Raw genomic sequence first — 19,359 nt, 5'->3', positions numbered from 1 at the left:
GGAATCGAACCTTGGTCTTTGGCGTTACAAGCGAACGCTTTAACCTCTAGGCTACTCCACCGACCCGTACTAACAGAAATGATGTTATTGTAGTGATGGTTATACCAGATAGTCCTGGTCATATACCAGTGCCTCAATAGATAATAGGCTCGCTATTTATGTTTAACCTATTTCATATAAATACCCAATAATATAAAAGGATGTAAGGATACACTGACACCGGCGCCTGACACCAGTCCGGAAGGTCATGGGATGTAAACTTTATGAAAGGGGGATAACTCATTGTTTTAGGGGCGGACCTTTAGAAAAGATGAGTTTTCACGTTGAAATCCTCACTTGCTCTGTGGGACACATTTAGTCCGCTCGTACCATTGACCCCTGACACCAGCACTTTCGGTACGAGGGACACACAATGCGAAAGCATAACTCAATGGTGGGACAAGACGAATTTTCGCCCAAGGTTTGATGTTGGTTGGTTGGTTGTTTAACGCCGCACACAGCAATATTCCAACTATATGACGGCGGTCTGTAAATAATCGAGTCTGCACCAGACAATCCAGTGATTAATATCATGAGCATCGATCCACGCAATTGGAATCTATGGCATCAACCAAGTCAGCGAGCCTGACTTCCCGATCCCGTTAGTCGCCTCTTACGATAAGTATTGTTGTTAAGTGATCTGCCCGTGTCGCCAAAGCGTTGTGTAATGAATTCTTTATTGTGAGTAAGAACAATTCTCATTTCAGCTTCCATGGGCTGAATAGTGACCAAAGAGTCGCACTCCCTGTGGTAAAGAATATCACACTTTTGGCATATTGCTTTATTGCAGTCTCTGGAGCAGGAATCCATGACTGCATTGTGTTTTGTGCACATGGGTCTCTGCATTCTGGTGGGTTTCATGGCTCCACCAAGGTCAGCAATCACGTGGTTTGAATCACGTCCATGGCTTTCTATGACTGTATTTTGTTTTTGTTGTGGCTGATCGCATCAATCTGTGATCTGTGTTGTTGAAGTGATCTGCCCGTATCGTCCAAGCTCTGTGTACTCAATACCTTATTGTGTGTAAGAACACTTCTTATCTCAGACATTATGGACTGAATAGTGACCACAGAGTCGCATTTCCTGTGGTATGTGACACAACACTTGTGGCATATTGCTCTATTACAGTCTTTGCAGCAGAAATCCATGACTTCGTTGTGTTCCGCGCACCTCTGTCATCTGGTGACCTTCACTGCTCCACCAAGGTAGCAATCACGTGGTTTGTGCCAGGCAGAGCTGCATGCATCTTCACACATCTCTCATAGAGCGGGACACCACACTCTTGACAGAAGGAGATGGCTGGACCTCTGTCTTCAAGTGTCTGGCAGGAGTAGCAATAGCCTTCTGTATCTAAACACAACAAACTTAAAGTGCTTACAAAATTACTTACACTTGCATGTACTCTATACTATTCACTCACATTAAACTGCTCGATAACGTAATCGGATACTCACTGTTACAACAGATTACATGAACAGTGAAACCTCTCAATTTGGAAACCTTTGACAGCCTCTGCCTAAATACACCACACTGATAAACTATTTTTGTTAAGAATGTATTTTTTAAAATTGGAAATGAACATGATGACTGGGTAGGGTTTGTGGTAGGTTGGAAGTGTGTTCCGGGTGGGTCTGAAGGGTGTTTCCGGGTGGGTCTGGAGGGTGTGTTCCGGGTGGGTTGGGATGGTGTGTTCCGGGTGGGTTATGAAGGTTGGGTTTGGGGTAGGTTAGGAGGGTGTGTTCCGGGTCGATCGATACGAAAGGTGTAGGGATTGGTTTGATGGTCCTAGGGATGCGGGTGAATGGCCAGAGGATGGATTGTACACACTTGAAAGGTCATTTTTTAGGGTGTGAGTTCCTATTTAGAAACAAATATTGCATGTTTATTTACATGTAAGAAACTAATTTCTTTTGGTAAATATTTGACAGATTGTGTTGGTTTTCATCTTAAGCCTTGCTACGTGCAATTCAAATATGTATATGGGATATCTTATATTGGTAGGACACTTGTTGGACACTTGTTTAACATATTTAACTGATTTTTACAGCTACGCCCCGAGCCTTGCTACTTACCATGATCAGTACCTCCCCCACAGGCTAGAGTGTCCAGAAGTCCCTGTTTGAGGAAACTGGGCTTGATCTGCTTCACCCAGTCCTCCACTGGTCTGTCAGGCTGGGGAACTCGGGTCATCTGACGACAGTAGGGACACGGGATGGACCTGGTTGTGATAGCGTCTTGTCTTGTCGTCAGAAATTGTTCAATGCAATGCTTACAGAAGGTGTGGCCACGGATCAGAGTACAGGGGTCTTTGTATCTCTCCATGCACACCGAGCAGGTCAGGAAATTGTCATTCAGACTCTCCAGTGTTCGTGCTGCGGTGGCCATCTCAATCAATAGAGTCACATTTAGTTGCATTGTTATGTTTGTTTCTTTGTTGTTTAACGACGCACTCAGCAATATTCCAGCTATATGACGGCGGTCTACACATAATGGAGCCTGGACCAGACATGCATCAACCAAGTCAGTGAGCCTGACCACCCGATCCCGTTAGTCGCCTATTACGACAAGCATAGTCGCCTGTTATGGCAAGCATGGATTGCTTTAGACCTATTCTACCCCGGATCTTCACATGTCTAGTTGGTATTGTGAGCATGACAGTCAGTCGGTGGTTCTGTAATGGGTAAGTCCGTCACGTCAGTTCAGAATCCTTCACAGGAAACCTAAGGAAACGTAAAACGTATTTACGTGTTTTTGTACTTATCCTCATTATATAGTAGGGGGCACGGGTGGCCCAGTCGTCTAAGGCGCCGCGATTCGCTGTGCAGAGTTGCGTCCCTTGGGCACGCCAGAAACCTATGATTGTGGGTTCGAATCCCGGTTCGCCCCGATTATGTTCCTAGGTTTGTCAGCACCATACCCGTGCTCGTGGTTTTCACCGAAGCGGTAAACGTCCGAGACCTGCATCACTTCGGGCTTTCTTCCCACATTAAGCTGACACGCCGTGATATAACTGGAATACTGTTAAAAGCGGCGTTAAACCCAACTCACTCACTCACTCACTCACTCATTATATAGTATCTGTTGGCCACGATTTGACATGTTGACATTTTGTTTATGATACTGTCAAACCAAGTATGACAATTGATATTTTTTACACTTCGTCACGTGGCTTGGAATGTATACGGCGAAGGCTGGATATCACATGCCACTCATCCCGATATCAACAAGGTCCGTAAGCCTAGACAAACTGTGACAATTTGGCCACCCTGATACCATCAACAGCTCTCGCTCTTATCATTGTCGGGGCGGTCGGGTAGCCTAGTGGTTAAAGCGTTCGCTCGTCACGCCGAAGACCCGGGTTCGATTCCCGACATGGGTACAATGTGTGAAGCCCATTTCTGGTGACCCCCGCCGTGATATTGCTGGAATATTGCTAAAAGCGGCGTAAAACCAAACTCACTCACTCACTCACTCTTATCATTGGCAACATATGCTGCTGTCGCCGTGCTGTCACTGTGTCATAGTTTAGCAAGTGAGTCTGGCCGTCATGTTGTCACCATGGCCACCTATTAACTCCCAGTGCAGAAGTAGCACACGACTTAATACAAAATCTCACTGGTCTTAGATCGTTTCTGTAATAATAAAGTAGTATTTAAATATATCCGGCCCATAAGGTTGTCGATAGACTGTAAATGTATATTATTTTTAAAGAAATGACTTGTGATATATTTGTTTGGTCATTAGGATTATCAAATCATGTACATGAACCGGACAAACTTCCTGGTGTAGTTCGTAATAGTCATAGTTGTAGTAGTAGTAGTAGTAGTAGTAGTAGCAGTAGTAGTAATAGTAGTTGTAGTAGTAGTAGTAGTAGTAGTAGTAGTAGTAGCAGTTGTAGTGGTAGAAGTAGTAGTAGTAGTAGCAGTTGTAGTGGTAGAAGTAGTAGTAACAGTAGTAGTAATAGCAGTAGTGGTAGTAGTAATAGAAGTTGTAGTAGTAGTAGTAGTAGTAGTAGTAGTAGTAGCAGTTGTAGTGGTAGAAGTAGTAGTAACAGTAGTAGTCATAGCAGTAGTGGTAGTAGTAGTTGTAGTTGTAGTAGTAGTAGTAGTAGTAGTAGTAAGAGCAGTTGTAGTGGGAGAAGTAGTAGTGACGGCAGTAGCAGCAGTAGTAGTAGTAGTCGTAGTTGTAGTAGAAGTAATAGTAGTAGTAGCAGTATTTGTAGTGGGAGAAGTAGTAGTAAGAGTAGTGGTAGTAGTAGTAGTAGTGGTAGTAGTAGTAGCAGTAGTAGTAGTAGTAGTAGTAGTAGCAGCCGTAGCAGTTAATGAACAAATAATTAAATATACCATCACACTGTGAAATCATAACCTCGGCAGCATATGTACAATCTCTTTCTGAAATACGTCTCTCGAAATGCACTATTTGATTCACTTCCGAGTTCCTGATTCCAGTGTAATACAAGCGGATTTTCGTTGGACCTCAGCATTAAATTACACTGTCGTCTGTATTCGACAGTATATAGTATATTAGATAGTATAAACAACTGTATGCTTGAAATTCCATTCAGTGTAATGCGGGGAAATATGAGGTTCCCGTGACAACACCCTTTCCATTCGCGATCAGTTGAGTCAATCCGTATGGAGTTGTGCACCCCAAGCTTCCTTTTCGATCCAAGATGGCGAGAGTGCGGAAAATGACAATAGATCATTTCGTCAGTTACCACCACAAAATCGCATACTTTATAATAATTACGTCAGTGAAAGATTCAGTCAGGATTAGAAAATGATACCGAGGACGTTCCACGTGTTTCTGAGAACACGTGCGGAAATGCAACCGTGCCAAGAATCCACATTAATCAATATCTCCGTTGGTCGGCGATGCTGACAGCAGAATGTCCTTGTCCCGTATTGGCTATAATTCATCCATTTTGAGGGCTGGTTCGGCAACATAACGCACCGTTGAGACGTTGTCACTCCAGTCTTCGATATAGCAACAACCCTGGGTCTCTTCTCGTCTTGACCGCCTCCGTGGTCTAGAGGTAGAGCGTCCGCCCGGAGAGCGGAAGGTCCGGGGTTCGATCACTAGACCACGGAGGCGGTCTCTACGTTCATGAAGGTCAAGTTCATCATATGAGCGTAATTCCAAACGTCAGTCAACTTCAGAATCAAAACATTTTTATTGAAATTTGATAAATGATCTGAACGCTTGGGCAGCCCAGCGTGTGCTTGCCGTGTCCCAGAGCTGGGGTATGGTTGCCCAAGATGGTGTTCTGTATGAAGCGCATGTCTAATATTTCCACCTGGATATTGTCGCAGCGTTGTAAGAGCGGCGTAAAACGATACTCACACACTGATTATTGCTCGTACGCAGCTTGTGAGCAGGTGTTACTGCGCCCGATAACATCAACGTTCACACGATGTACAGAACCAGCAACCTGTCTCTGTCGCGCCATTAACGCATACAAAGCCGGCTGTTACTAACGCGCCTTAGCCACGTATTTTCGTTAATTAAGATATTCGTTGTTGAATTACGATAGCGCATGGACTTACAGTTGGATCTAAAATTAAAAGAGACGATACGTCATTGTAAGCAATGAGGTTGAGATGACATTTAAATTTTACGTTTTAATTTTGATATAAAAAGAAATACAGTATTGAGATACAGATGCTGTTTTTTCAATGTAGATATGTAGATATAATCGCGCTAATTTGAGTTTGAAATTGAACGCGCAGAGGTAGTTGTTGTGATTTGAAACCTTTGATTGACCAACCCGAATCAAGTATTTTCTAAATTTAAAGAAGAAAACGAAAACAGAACGGTGTTTAAGGGATAAGAATAAGACTTGATTGGGTTTTGATTGCCAATTAGCCACAGCCGAGCACCCCCCACTCCCCCTTTAAATGTGCCTGGGGGCACAGCTCGTGGTCTGCGCGAGGTGGCGCCAGGATCGAGCCAAGAAAACTGACCTTGATGTGGCATGGTAGACAGGACTTGTGATGCTGTGATATACGCGTAGCTGGATAATTGGCCACGGTGACATTCTTTCGTCTACTTCAATACTTAGAAAAGCAGCCGCCATCCTCAGTCATTTAATTATGCACGAGAGATAAAAATGTGATCTATATCAAGGGCAGGGGAACAGATAGTGTTTAAAGCATCAGTAAAATATTTCAGGCGTGGAAGACTCCTCGTTCAATCAATCCTATTTGAGATGGCTTTCCCTAATACACAATCATCGGCTACCAACGAAAGCTTACACTATGTTATACTGCAGGGTGCACAAAAAGATATATTTGGGTATCAATCATAAAAAGTCTTGGGTATGCATGGGCATGGTTCCGTATTCATGAAGTCGGGAATACTGAAGTCAATATGAGACTCGGGGGCACGAGTGGCCCAGTCGTCTAAGGTGCCGCGATTCGCTGTGCAGAGTTGCGTCCCCTGGACACGCCAGAAACCTATGATTGTGAATTCGAATCCCGGTTCACCCCGATTATGTTTCTAGGTTTGTCAGCACCATACCCATGCTCGTGGCTTTCACCGAAGTTGTAAACGTCTAAGACCTGCATCACTTCGGGCTTTCCTCCCACATTAAGCTGACACACCGTGATATAACTGGAATAATGTTAAATGCGGCGTTAAACCCAACTCATTCACTCACTCACTCAACATGAGACTCAAAGATATCTCCTCTCAAGAACGACATGCAATATTGAACGAATGCTCCAAATATTATAGTTATTCCAGTGATGTACATCATTTATATCACGGAACTTATGTTACAAATGATAATGTATAAAATATTGTTATATGGCAGTGTATTTAATTGTTTAACAGGGATTGTAGCTGAGTTGCATTATTTCTGTTGAGATTCGGAGGACGCTCGTTGCATTGTGTTTGGGCAGTGACCAATCGTCAGAAGATTACCATAATTGAATGCTGGTGTGGTGTGTTTACTTCTCGTTCGGTGCGGTGATAGTATGTTATAGAAACATATGGGAAGTGCTGTGGTGTTGTAGTGCTGCGGTGAGGGCACGGTATGGATACTTCCTGTAACTTGTTAAGGTGTATATATAGTTGGACAAGAGCCTATTTACGTGTCTCTCACACATTTCGTATCACACGCTTTTCGGAACCAGCTTTCATGTGAGGATCGCTCATCATCTATCGTTTGTGAGGACGCGGGAAGCACTATGTTTCCTTGTGTATCGGAAGTAGTCTTGTGGCGGTAGGTCTATACACTCTTCAGAGTGTTGTACCTGTGCAGACAGGTTTTTCTATTTCCTTTGACACTGTTTCTTTTGCTATCAGTTTCAAATAGCTTGTCCTAAGTATAGCGCAATCGCAACAACTGTGCTAGATTGATAACCGTCAATGGCTCATAGGTGTTCCTATAAGCATCTCTCACCACCCGCGAAGATCCGGGTTAAATAGGTCCTCAGCAACCCATGCTTGCCGTAAAAGGCGACTATGCTTGTCGTAAGAGGCGACTAACAGGATCGGGTGGTCAGGCTCGCTGACTTGGTTGATGCATGTCATTGTATCCCAATTGCGTATATCAATGCTCATGATGTCAATCACTGGATTGTCTGGTCCAGACTCGATTATTTACAGACTGCCGTCATATAGCTGGAATATTGCTGAGTGCGACGTTAAACAACAAACAAACAAATTAAAAAAAAATTAACAGAGAAAGAAAAAAATGGAAGAAACAAATACATGAACATGAAACTCGGCAGTGAAAAATTGAATTGAACAATGTGAATTTTTCAGAGTGAGAAAAAAGAAAATGTGTGCACATTTGTCCAGACATTTGACAGTGGTGTTATTATTAGCAAGAGCCGGATAACTGAACTATTTTGTAATTTTCACCATTTTCATTTCTGTTCTGGGATTCAAGCCATTGCCATGCTATATTAGTATTAGTGAACACTGACGGTATAACAGGAATTTGCATCCAATTTCTAATTAATCTTTCAATTTAAGAAGTTATTTTGATTTGAGAAAGTGCTACATTTACCACTTGGATTATTTGCTGACCTATTTTTCAATCACTGTGTCAATCACGTCCTACAGATTTCGAGAGGAGTTTTTCTTAATACATTTTCAGCATCAAAAGACTCAATTGCATCACTGTATACATTCTGAAAAGTCCCAGGCGTGTAAATATTGACTCTGAAGGGAAGCAAACATTCGCGGGATAGTGGTTAGTACGTGGTTGACTATGCTCTGTGAGAGCATCAATGTACCAATTACACTGCTCTGTGACCTTTTATATTCCAGTCAATATTCCAGTGACTCTTTTATATCTTTCCGCCCATCAGCCAATCGGAATAAGAAGACGGTTTATTGCCATCGATTTCCGGTTGATTGTAAGACGAGAACCGGAAACCGAGGACGAATTTGGAATGATGGTCCTTTAAATACAGGCCGTTGGTAATCTCTCGGGAAGTCTGATCACTGATGTGATTAAGCTGGTATTGATGGTTTTGTGGTCAGAAGACATGTGGCTTGGGTAGAGGGAAATGACGCGAGGGACAGTACAGTGAGATAAACCTTAACTCCATTCAGGCACAGATGCCATTGATAGTTTTTTGAGTGAAGCCAGTTGATATGTGTGGTCATGTTTCCTCTACCCTTTAACATCGTGTAAGCACGGATAAGTAAATACATTTGTTGAAACTGCTGAATCTTAACATTAACGTATTTATATGTACATTACGTATAACAACAAAACCTACGCGTAAGCATAGATAGTTTACCAGTTTCACCGACAAGAAGGCGTTTTAGGAAATTAGTTTAAGCTTGACTAAAATGAACAGGTCATCATCTGAAGGCTTCTGATCCCGAAAATCCAGGAAAAATAAATTTGTGCCCCGGTTGTCCAAACATGGATAGATTGCTCAGCCGACATCCTGGATGGTCTGAAGAGTAATGTGTCGGGGTACCAAAACATTGTTTGGCTCAACCGTTCAGAACAATAAAAATGTATGTCTTGATGGTATGGCTTAAGTTATATTACGTCTCCAACAATTCTGTCTTAACACAGCGTCCTAACCTAAAACATTAAATGGCCGGGGACTATGAAGTACCCAAAGACTGCAGAGATGAATCACTGTATGTCTTAGGGTAATTCGTACTGGTATCTCAGTCACGCCAAAAACAGATCGTCGGTGATAAATGTATTAAAACCTAGCCCTAATCTAATACACAACAATGAGTGAGTGAATGAAAGTTGTATATCGCCGCAAATCTTCAACTATATCATGGCGGCCTGATGATGTTCGAATCTGGTCAAAGCAAACCAGTGATTGTTAGCATGAGAATTGTCACGGTGAGATACAATCAGCCACAACTCGATATGGTCGAGTCATTCGTCAAGCATCAGTTCTACCCTGGGGTGTGTGAGTAAGGTATAACGACGGTTTTAGTAATATTCCAACAATATCACAGCGGGGGACACCAGAAAAGGGCTTCACAAATTGTACCCATGTACAAATCGAACCCGTGCTTTCGGCGTGGCGAGCGACCGCTTTAACCACAAGGCCACCCCGCCGCCCAAAGAAATGTCCAAGTTGGCAGCGATGACACCAGGTGTTCCAGCAACGGACGGACACATCGTGTCCTGCCTCTCTCTGTTTGGAACTCCATCCAGGGTGGCTGCATCTTACAGCAACTTCCCAGCGGACGGATCTGATGCTACTACTTCATAGCCCCCATTGGTTCCTGTCCTTATATGTAACCGCAGTGTACTGGACAAACAATGCCTGGCCCCATGGAGCTCACGTCTGAGGTTTGACCATCGTGACCCCAATTACAACTGCTCGGTCATCCGCGCATGATGGACAGTGGTCAATTGAGAACGTAGACATTCCTACAATGACAACGCCTCCGTAGGTCGTTGACTTGATATACCAAGATACACCAGTATAATAAATACGTCGAGAACAGTTTGTCCCGGTCGGCCCTCAGACGGTAGCTAATGCTGTGAATGGGATGGTATTGATCCGATAGACCCAGCAACATAAACTGACCACTTGACCACTGATGGTCTGTGTTTGATAGTAACTAAGTAAGTTGGCTGGGTCAGGTCACGTCGCTTCACGGATACAGTGTTTCGATTCCGGCAATACGTGCCAGATTAACAACGATGGAACTGCTTTGCACGTAACGAATTACTTGAATTCTGAGAAATACGCTGCCGAGCAAAAGAGAGTGTACACCCATATCTGATGGTGGCCAAAATAAAAAAAGGTGATTTGAAGGTGATGTAATTGATACAGGTACCACAGTTGTGTATTGGGCTTTCAGTTTGCAATGTTTCGGCGGATGGTTTCAGCCTTGTAACGTTTTGATAACGTTTGAAATTGTTTGGTCAAATCCTGTTTTAACTATCCACTTTCTTTACTCCGGCAGTTTTTAGACTTCTAGATATGGACCAGTTGTGTACATTTTCAGGGTTGTCTAGCTTGGCCCACATGGGTGTTATTCCTAAAATGAACAAAACAAAATCAGTAACGGTACTCTCGTGTCACTGGATTTTCTGGTTCATCGATCACTTGATTGTTTGGTTCGGTTACAGGCTGACGGCGCATGTCAGGAGTACTGCTGTGCTGCGTCAGACAATACATACTTACTTACTTTTTATGCAAATTGTATGAATGGTGGGTGCCAGCGGTAGGCCATGCTTACAGTTCGCCAACACCTGGTGTCATCACTGATTTTCAGTGATCCATGCATTTAATTTCCACATCTGTTTACGAGTGTTACGTAGTGTAATACTATTTTAACATCACCTGACGACATCTTCCCGAGGCAAGAGAGTTAACTGACTTTAAAAGTCCAGTTTCCAACCTTGCCGAACTAGGCTGGAATTCCTGGGCTCGATCGTAGCGCCACCAGTGGCTATTACGAGTTATGTCCTTTCTATGCCTCTCCTATTGACCAATCAGATTCAACCTCTCGTATCACTTGCATTTGCTTCAAACAAAATGGTGTCGCCCAGTCATGACGATCTGATCGATAATCAAGATCTATATTGTGATAAAACTAGTCTTACATCGCGAAGTGCATCAAATCACGTGAGCACCTTGATTAAAAGCCTGAAAAGATTTAGAAAATATCTGTTGACAACGAGTTAGCGGTGCACATGCTTTGCAAATCTTGCAGTCGACCGAAATCTGCATGACACTTTACGAACCGGATTTCGATTTCGGTGCGCGATTTTGATTGGACTATGCATAGACTCGTTAGTCCAGCCAAAATGTAACTACATAATACCAGCTTAGTTCGGCAAGTGTGGAAACTGGACTTTTATAGTCAGTTAACTCACTTGCCTCGGGAAGATGCCTGACGATGGTTCTTCATAAGTGCTATACGCTTAGGCATATTAAACTGGTCGTAGGTACATACTCTTCACAACCTGAGCATGTTTAATAAATAAAAGCTACAAAAACATTTCCACAATCATAACAAATCTCTGTCAAAATCAGAGTCGATCGAATCCGACTATATTATGCGCATGAATCACGACCAAATAGTGATGATGCTAGGTGTTAACGCAAGGGTAAAAGTATCCTGCCCCACCGGTGGCACTCTCACAAACACATGAAAAGGCAAGGCAACTGTACACCTGAGACTACAGCTTCATACGACCCACCCTTTCTTATCCGGTCATCGTCAATGCTCCACGGTCATACATGCTTCTCCCTATACCACGGCTGTTTGTGGTATGACGTAAATGTGATTTAAGTTTTAAAGTAATCATAAACCTGAAACATTCGGATGAAGCCAGTCGGTTCCCCCAAGGCTCGCATACAGCACCCCGAAGGGAACACTGTTCCATATCTCTATCTTCGGGTCAGGAAAAGTCAGTTAACGACTTCAGGTATAAATATATCTCTCAGACCCGTGAAGATTCCGGGGTAGAATAGGTCTTCAGCAACCCATGCTTGCCGTAAAAGGTGACTATGCTTGTCGTAAAAGGCGACTAACGTGATCGGGTGGTCAGGCTCGCTGACTTGGTTGATTCATGTCATCGATCCCAATTGCGTGGATCGATGCTTATGATATTAATCACTGGAGTGTCTGGTCCAGACTCGATTATTTACAGACCGTCGTCATATAGCTGGAATATTGCTGTGTGCGGCGTTAAACAACCAACCAACCAACCAACCAAGGTATATTCTCCACTTCAGATCCCCGTGATATTCCTCATGGAAAGGGTGTTTACAACACTCCGTATTCAGATACAATCTTTTCAGTCGTATGTACAGCGTCTGTAACGTAGCAACACTGACCACCAGTCCAACTGATGGACGCCCAGGGTACTAAAGATTATCATAACTCCAACATCGTGACACATATGGATTGTCTGCTTTGACCTCGAACAACATTAACAAGTGCTCGAACTCACGGAATATATTGACTGCATTAACCTTTCTGGGGATATGGCAGGAGGAGATGACAAGCCGAGAATGGAAATAGTGTATGTGTTAATAAACCTTTGTGGAACGTATTGTCTGGCTCGTTTCTGCAATACTTAATGAATTGTAAGACTCAAATACCATGTTCCGCGCTGACAAAATCACCCATAGTGTAGCACTTGGTCAATACTGAAACCGTAAGGAAAGAACTATTTCGGTAGAACAGATACATTGACCTGAGACTCGACCTTCTCGCTCAGGGGATTCACCACGCTATGTATTAACATTAAAAGATCATGGGTCCCATGTATACTGCTATTTGTTCCGAACTGACTCAGCTACTACCAATAAACCATAAATTGTATTCAAACCAATAACAGTGATTGTTGTGGAACATTTTTGGGTCACTCTCATCCTTGGTATTGAGGTGAGGGTGAGTTCACGCTTGTGTTGTTGAGCTGATCATGTGTTATTGGTATCAGAGACCGGTGCTGTTGACGTTCAGATGGGAAAGTATTTGTAACATTGTACTTCACTAAGTCTACCTGTTACAGGAATTCACACCAAACTGAAAGTTGCAAAAATATCCTTTAACAAAGTCCGTTCTTACAAACAGGAATATAGAGCATCTTCTTTATAGATTAAGCCCCATTGATTAATCTATGTTCGGTTTAAAACCCGAGATTTTCCTGATAATATACTATATGATTATATCAGTTTAATTTGATGATTATTTTTTACTTACGGTGCGTGTGTATTCTTGCAGATTGCTGAGGTGTTGATATTTCTCCATTCGTTTGCCTTCTCTCGGTCTTTAATTGATGAGATATGCGTTTTACATTGGCGAGTTGGTGAACGTCTCAGACAACAATATTCAGTTACTTTTAACATGGGCGAGGATAAATGGAGCTTATCCTGGCAACTCAGTGATTGCTGCCAAGAGCAACGCAACTGGTGATACGATGACACACAATCAACCCGCTTCAGGGTATACATTATAACTCTTTGTTGGCTCTTACGACACGCATGGCCTACTGGAGACACGCATGGGGTACAAGGAGACAAGAATGGGGTACTGGAGACATGCATGGGGTACAAGGTGACAAGCATGGTCTACTGGAGACATGTATGGGGTTCTTGAGACATGCATGGGGTACTGGTTAAAATCATGGGGTACTGAAGATAAACATGGTCTACTGGAGACAAGCATGGGGTACTGGAGACAAGCATGGACTGCTGGAGACAAGCATGGGGTACTGGAGACACGCATGGACTACTGGAGACACGCATGGGATACAAGGAGAAAAGCAATCTACTGGAGACATGCATAGACTACTGGAGACAATCATGGGGTACTGGAGACAATCATGGGGTACTGGAGACAAGTATGGTCTACTGGAGACAAGTATGGGCTACTGGAGACAAGCATGGGGTACTGGAGACAAGTATGGGCTACTGGAGACAAGTATGGGCTACTGGAGACAATCATGGGGTACTGGAGACAAGTATGGTCTACTGGAGACAAGTATGGGCTACTGGAGACAATCATGGGGTACTGGAGACAAGTATGGGGTACTGGAGACAATCATGGGGTACTGGAGACAAGTATGGGCTACTGGAGACAATCATGGGGTACTGGAGACAAGTATGGTCTACTGGAGACAAGTATGGGCTACTGGAGACAATCATGGGGTACTGGAGACAAGTATGGGGTACTGGAGACAAGCATGGGGTACTGGAGACAAGCATGGGGTACTGGAGACAAGCATGGGGTACTGGAGACAATCATGGGGTACTGGAGACACGCAAGGGGTACTGGAGACACGCATGCGGTACTGGAGACAAGTATGGTCTACTGGAGACAAGCATGCGGTACTGGAGACAAGCACGGAGATACTGGAGACAAGCATGGGGTATTGGAGACAAGCACGGGGATACTGGAGACAAGCATGGACTGCTGGAGACAAGGATGGTCTACTGGAGACAAGCATTTGCTACAGGAGACAAGCATGGACTGCTGGAGACAGGGATGGTCTACTGGAGACAAGCATTTGCTACTGGAGACAAGCATGGACTGCTGGAGACAAGGATGGTCTACTGGAGACAAGCATGGACTGCTGGAGACAAGGATGGTCTACTGGAGACAAGCATTTGCTACTGGAGACAAGCATGGACTGCTGGAGACAAGGATGGTCTACTGGAGACAAGCATTTGCTACTGGAGACAAGCATGGACTGCTGGAGACAAGGATGGTCTACTGGAGACAAGCATGGACTGCTGGAGACAAGGATGGTCTACTGGAGACAAGCATTTGCTACTGGAGACAAGCATGGACTGCTGGAGACAAGGATGGTCTACTGGAGACAAGCATTTGCTACTGGAGACAAGCATGGACTGCTGGAGACAAGGATGGTCTACTGGAGACAAGCATTTGCTACTGGAGACACGCATGGACTGCTGGAGACAAGGATGGTCTACTGGAGACAAGCATTTGCTACTGGAGACAAGTATGGGCTACTGGAGACAAGTATGGGCTACTGGAGACAAGGATGGTCTACTTGAGACAAGTATGGGGTACTGGAGACAAGCACGGGGTACTGGAGACAAGCATGGGGTACTGGAGACAAGCATGGGGTACTGGAGACAAGCACGGGGATACTGGAGACAAGCATTTTCTACTGGAGACAAGCATGGGCTGCTGGAGACAAGCATGGACAACTGGAGACAAGCATGGTCTACTGGAGACATTCATGGACAACTGGAGACATACAAGGGGTATTTGAGACAAGCATGGTCTATTGGAGACAAGGTTGGGCTACTGGAGACAAGCATGGGTTACTTTAGACACGTCTTGGCAACCAGAGGCAAGATAAGATTTCACTAACATCTCAGAAAGAGTTAAATTTGAAAACAGCGCAAATAAACCAGGAATGCAGACGTCTATACTAGTACGTTTGAACTCCAAGAACAGCAGAAGATTGACTTAAACCTATCGTGAAAATGCTAAGAAGTCATGTCCCTTTCAATAACACAAGATCGACAAAACACGTATCCCCAAATTACAAAGACTGCCGAAGGTAATTATCAGCCGACCTACAATTACAAGGCTTAAGATAGAGTAACAGTGATCCTTTACGAAACTGAACCAAGTGATCAATACATTACGTCTGGGCAGCTTCCTTGATTTTACACTGCAAGAGTCCCATGCATGTTGTCGTTACAGGGTCTTGTGTGTTTTCTGAAAACGACGGTTTTTAATTAGATATCAGAAAGTGAGACAACTGCTGTGTCGACTGATGAGGTTTTGTCCTGCCATCTGTAACTGTTCTTCCTGTAGATATTCTTGAGACCCCCGTGTCAGTTTAGCTCCGTGGCAGAAACTGATGTTGGAGGCCATTGAACACATAGGGAACTGACTGCTGTTGATAATGTCTTTCGCTATGATCTTTACGTAGGGATTATTCTACCACTTACACTTTTGTATTATTAATATTTTGAAAATATTCTGTCCAGAACATCTACATGAAACATATGATTTTATTGTTTAACAATGATTCATTTTGTTAATGTGGACGAGGTATTTGGGAGCGTTACCCTCCGTATAACGGGGTATTACTACAAACCATCCCGCTATCACAGGGGGAGATGTGTTAAGATGCCGTGATGTAACCAAATTTCGGTTAAAAAAAGGGTAACACTCACTAGCATATGCTATGATATCATCGATTAGTATCTTAAAAAGCCATCTGGAATAACACACTGTTGTTCTCGAAATGGGTAGCACCCGGAGTGCATTGATTATATATACCGTTGACCTTGACCTACGGTCATGAAAACAAGAAACCAGCTTTTCCAAATCATAAGGTCAGAGGTCAGATGAAACATGTCGTATTTACTGTCATACGCTTGTGTCTCATATATGTCTTAATGATCAGTTCATCAATAAAACGGGAGCACGGGTGGACCAGTCGTCTAAGGCGCCGCAATTCGCTGTGCAGAGTTGCGTCCCTTGGACACGCCAGAAACCCATGATTGTGGGTTCGAATCCCGTTTGGCCCCGATTATGTTTCTAGGTTTGTCAGCACCATACCCGTGCTCGTGGGTTTCACCGAAATGGGGAACGTCTGAGACCTGCATCACTTCGGGAATTCCTCTCACATCAAGCTGACACGCCGCGATATTGACTACTGTTAAAAGGGGCGTTAAACCCAACTCGCTAACTCATCAATAAAACAACGCTGAGTTAGGAAAGTATCATTTTCGATTTCCAACCGTTAAATTTCCATAATTGTAGAACTTGTCTATGCTACATTAACGTCAAAGGCATCGACCTTTGCCAATAATATGAACCTGGAGTAGTCGGGTAATCTAGTGGTGAAAGATGATCGATGCTCATGATATCAATCACTGGATTGTCTGGTCTTGGTTCGATTATTTACAGACAGCCGTCATCGCCGGAATATTGCTCAGTACTGCGTTAAACAAAAACCACCAACCATAACTGTTGTCCCCAAGCGTGATATTGCTTGAAGAGCGGTGTTAATACTCGCTCGCTCTCAAAGTATGGATAGACGTTGCAACCTAATATTATGCTTACCCATCACTGAGGTATAATCATTTTCTGTGTTAACTTTCTGCAATTGAGTGTAGTTTCTGTTATAAGAAGTATTAGGGCTCCTTGTATGTATTGAAATAAATAGGTGTCTTTAACTTATACCCCGTTCGCATGCACAACATTTACTGACGTAAGTAATTTTGCACATGTGTAACTATACGTACGTGTGTATATGTAAATTTACTATGCGTTCCCATGAAAATAAGCTGTGTAAATAAAGTATGTAAATTGTGTAAGGCACACATATTCGTCAGTCTGTTTACGACTTTCAACACAAAACAGGTTGTTTTCCATTCAAAGTTGAATGAGAAGAGGGTTACTTCACCGAAAATGTTCGCGTGACGCATCATGTTTGAATTAATTTGTACACAAAGTTTTGACTCCTTGAAACCAAAAGAAAACACCGTCCGCTCAATTCTGTATATACGCATAAAAGTTGGCAACTGTTCGTCAATTTGTTTTGTGTTGGCAAAAGAACATATATTAATTAGATCATCCTCTCACGTTAACATAAACGTTCACATTGCAATATATACACACAGTGCAAACTTACATTTACATTTACACCTACTCAAGACATGATGCAAATTTGCTCCTGGTGTATATATACACACATGAGTAAACGCGTTCACATGACAAGTATACTCACGTATGTATTTCTACTTACGTATGCAAATATACACGCATATGTATCGAGGCGCATGTGAAGGGGGTATTAGTTGAGAAGTCTGTAAGCGCCTGTCGTAAAACGACTTTCTCTTTACAAGTTGAAATGAGAAGGTCAAACGTGAAACGTTTCGACAGGCAAGACCTAGATAATCAAATCCTCTTTTAATTACCTATTTCCTGCTTTACTTACTCACCCTTTTTTTTAACAAATGCTTTATGGCCGCTATCCCATGTTTGGTAGTATCAGTTTGAAGAGTGACTTTAATCATGAATGATTCCTGCTGGCGGCTGAAACCATGTCCATTAAATGTCGTATTGAGAAACCAGCTACTGCTTTACGAAACCCTTTTTTGCATTTAATTTCCGAAGACGTCAAGTCTTGTTTCAGTGGCATGCCCTGGTGTCCGGCTGTGGCGTTTCTCTGGATGAAGCTGGCACATTGACAGACAAATGCTCAAGTTCGTTCTGTGTTGGTTCACGACTAAGTCGGTTGTTGTAGGCATTTAGACATGCTGTTTCTCTCCTCTGTTTACGACATTGATCTGTGGAGTAGATGTGTCTGGCTATGAATTCAGAAAGTGCGTCAAAGTAAATATTTGACAACAAGATGTTTTCCTTCAAAGTACATTTTAAAAACAGAACGTACATTTAAAAAAGGGACTTGAAATTATCTGAAGAAATGATGCAGAATTAAAAAATATTATTAATATTTAAAAACTTGTCATAAATATTTAACATCTATTCTGTGCAAGCTCAAGGCTAAATGAGTTGAACTTTGGAGTCACTCACAATAATTAGTTACCGTAATGGTTAATATCAGCTACTATCTATTTGTTAAAGGGGCGGTCGGGTAGCCTAGTGGTTAAGGCGATCGCTCGTCACGCCGAAGACTCGGGTTCGATTCCCGACATGGGTATAATGTGTGAAGCCCATTTCTGGTGTCCCCCGACGTGATATTGCTGGAATATTGCTAAAGGCGGCGTAAAATCAAACTCACTCACTCACTTTGCATGGAATGGATAGGCCCACAGCATTGGCCCGACGTCATCAGGGCTGAATAAAGAGTATCGAATGCTTGGACTCGCTGACTTGGCTCATCGTGCACTGGTGACGTGGATTCTTGTTCAAGAAAGTTGAATCTGATTATTGTGGTGGTATCTAGAGCGTATCCTGCACTGTTGCAGATTATTTAATATTATGTGTGCATTTGTTCTGTTGATATATTTACTCTACATTTATACTAAAATCTACAAAACCATTTCCATACTCACAAGAAGTATCTGCTAAATTATAAGCACGGCGCGTTTACGAATCACTTTCGAATATTGATGATACTGTGTTCGCGAAAACGTGAGCGTCTCCTGCCCCACCGGTGGCACTCGTTACCGACACATATCGATGTGTGGTGTAATGATGGAACATGCCTATTTAGTCATTAAAAGGTGATGTTAAAGTTTGTTATGTTGTTGTATTTGTTGTGCGCATTGACCATGAAAAACATTTTATATAAATAAATCTATGTCGGATGAAGTGTTTGATCATTCGTGTCTTGGTCGTACTTACTGCCATATAATTTCAAACTGATCCTCATGGCGTTGTCAAAAATATTGTAAG

This window comes from Haliotis rufescens, unplaced genomic scaffold (assembly GCF_023055435.1).
Source record: "Haliotis rufescens isolate VD_foot unplaced genomic scaffold, xgHalRufe1.0.p SCAF_3, whole genome shotgun sequence".
NCBI classification, from domain to species: domain Eukaryota; kingdom Metazoa; phylum Mollusca; class Gastropoda; order Lepetellida; family Haliotidae; genus Haliotis; species Haliotis rufescens.
This window is presented reverse-complemented; position numbering follows the sequence as displayed.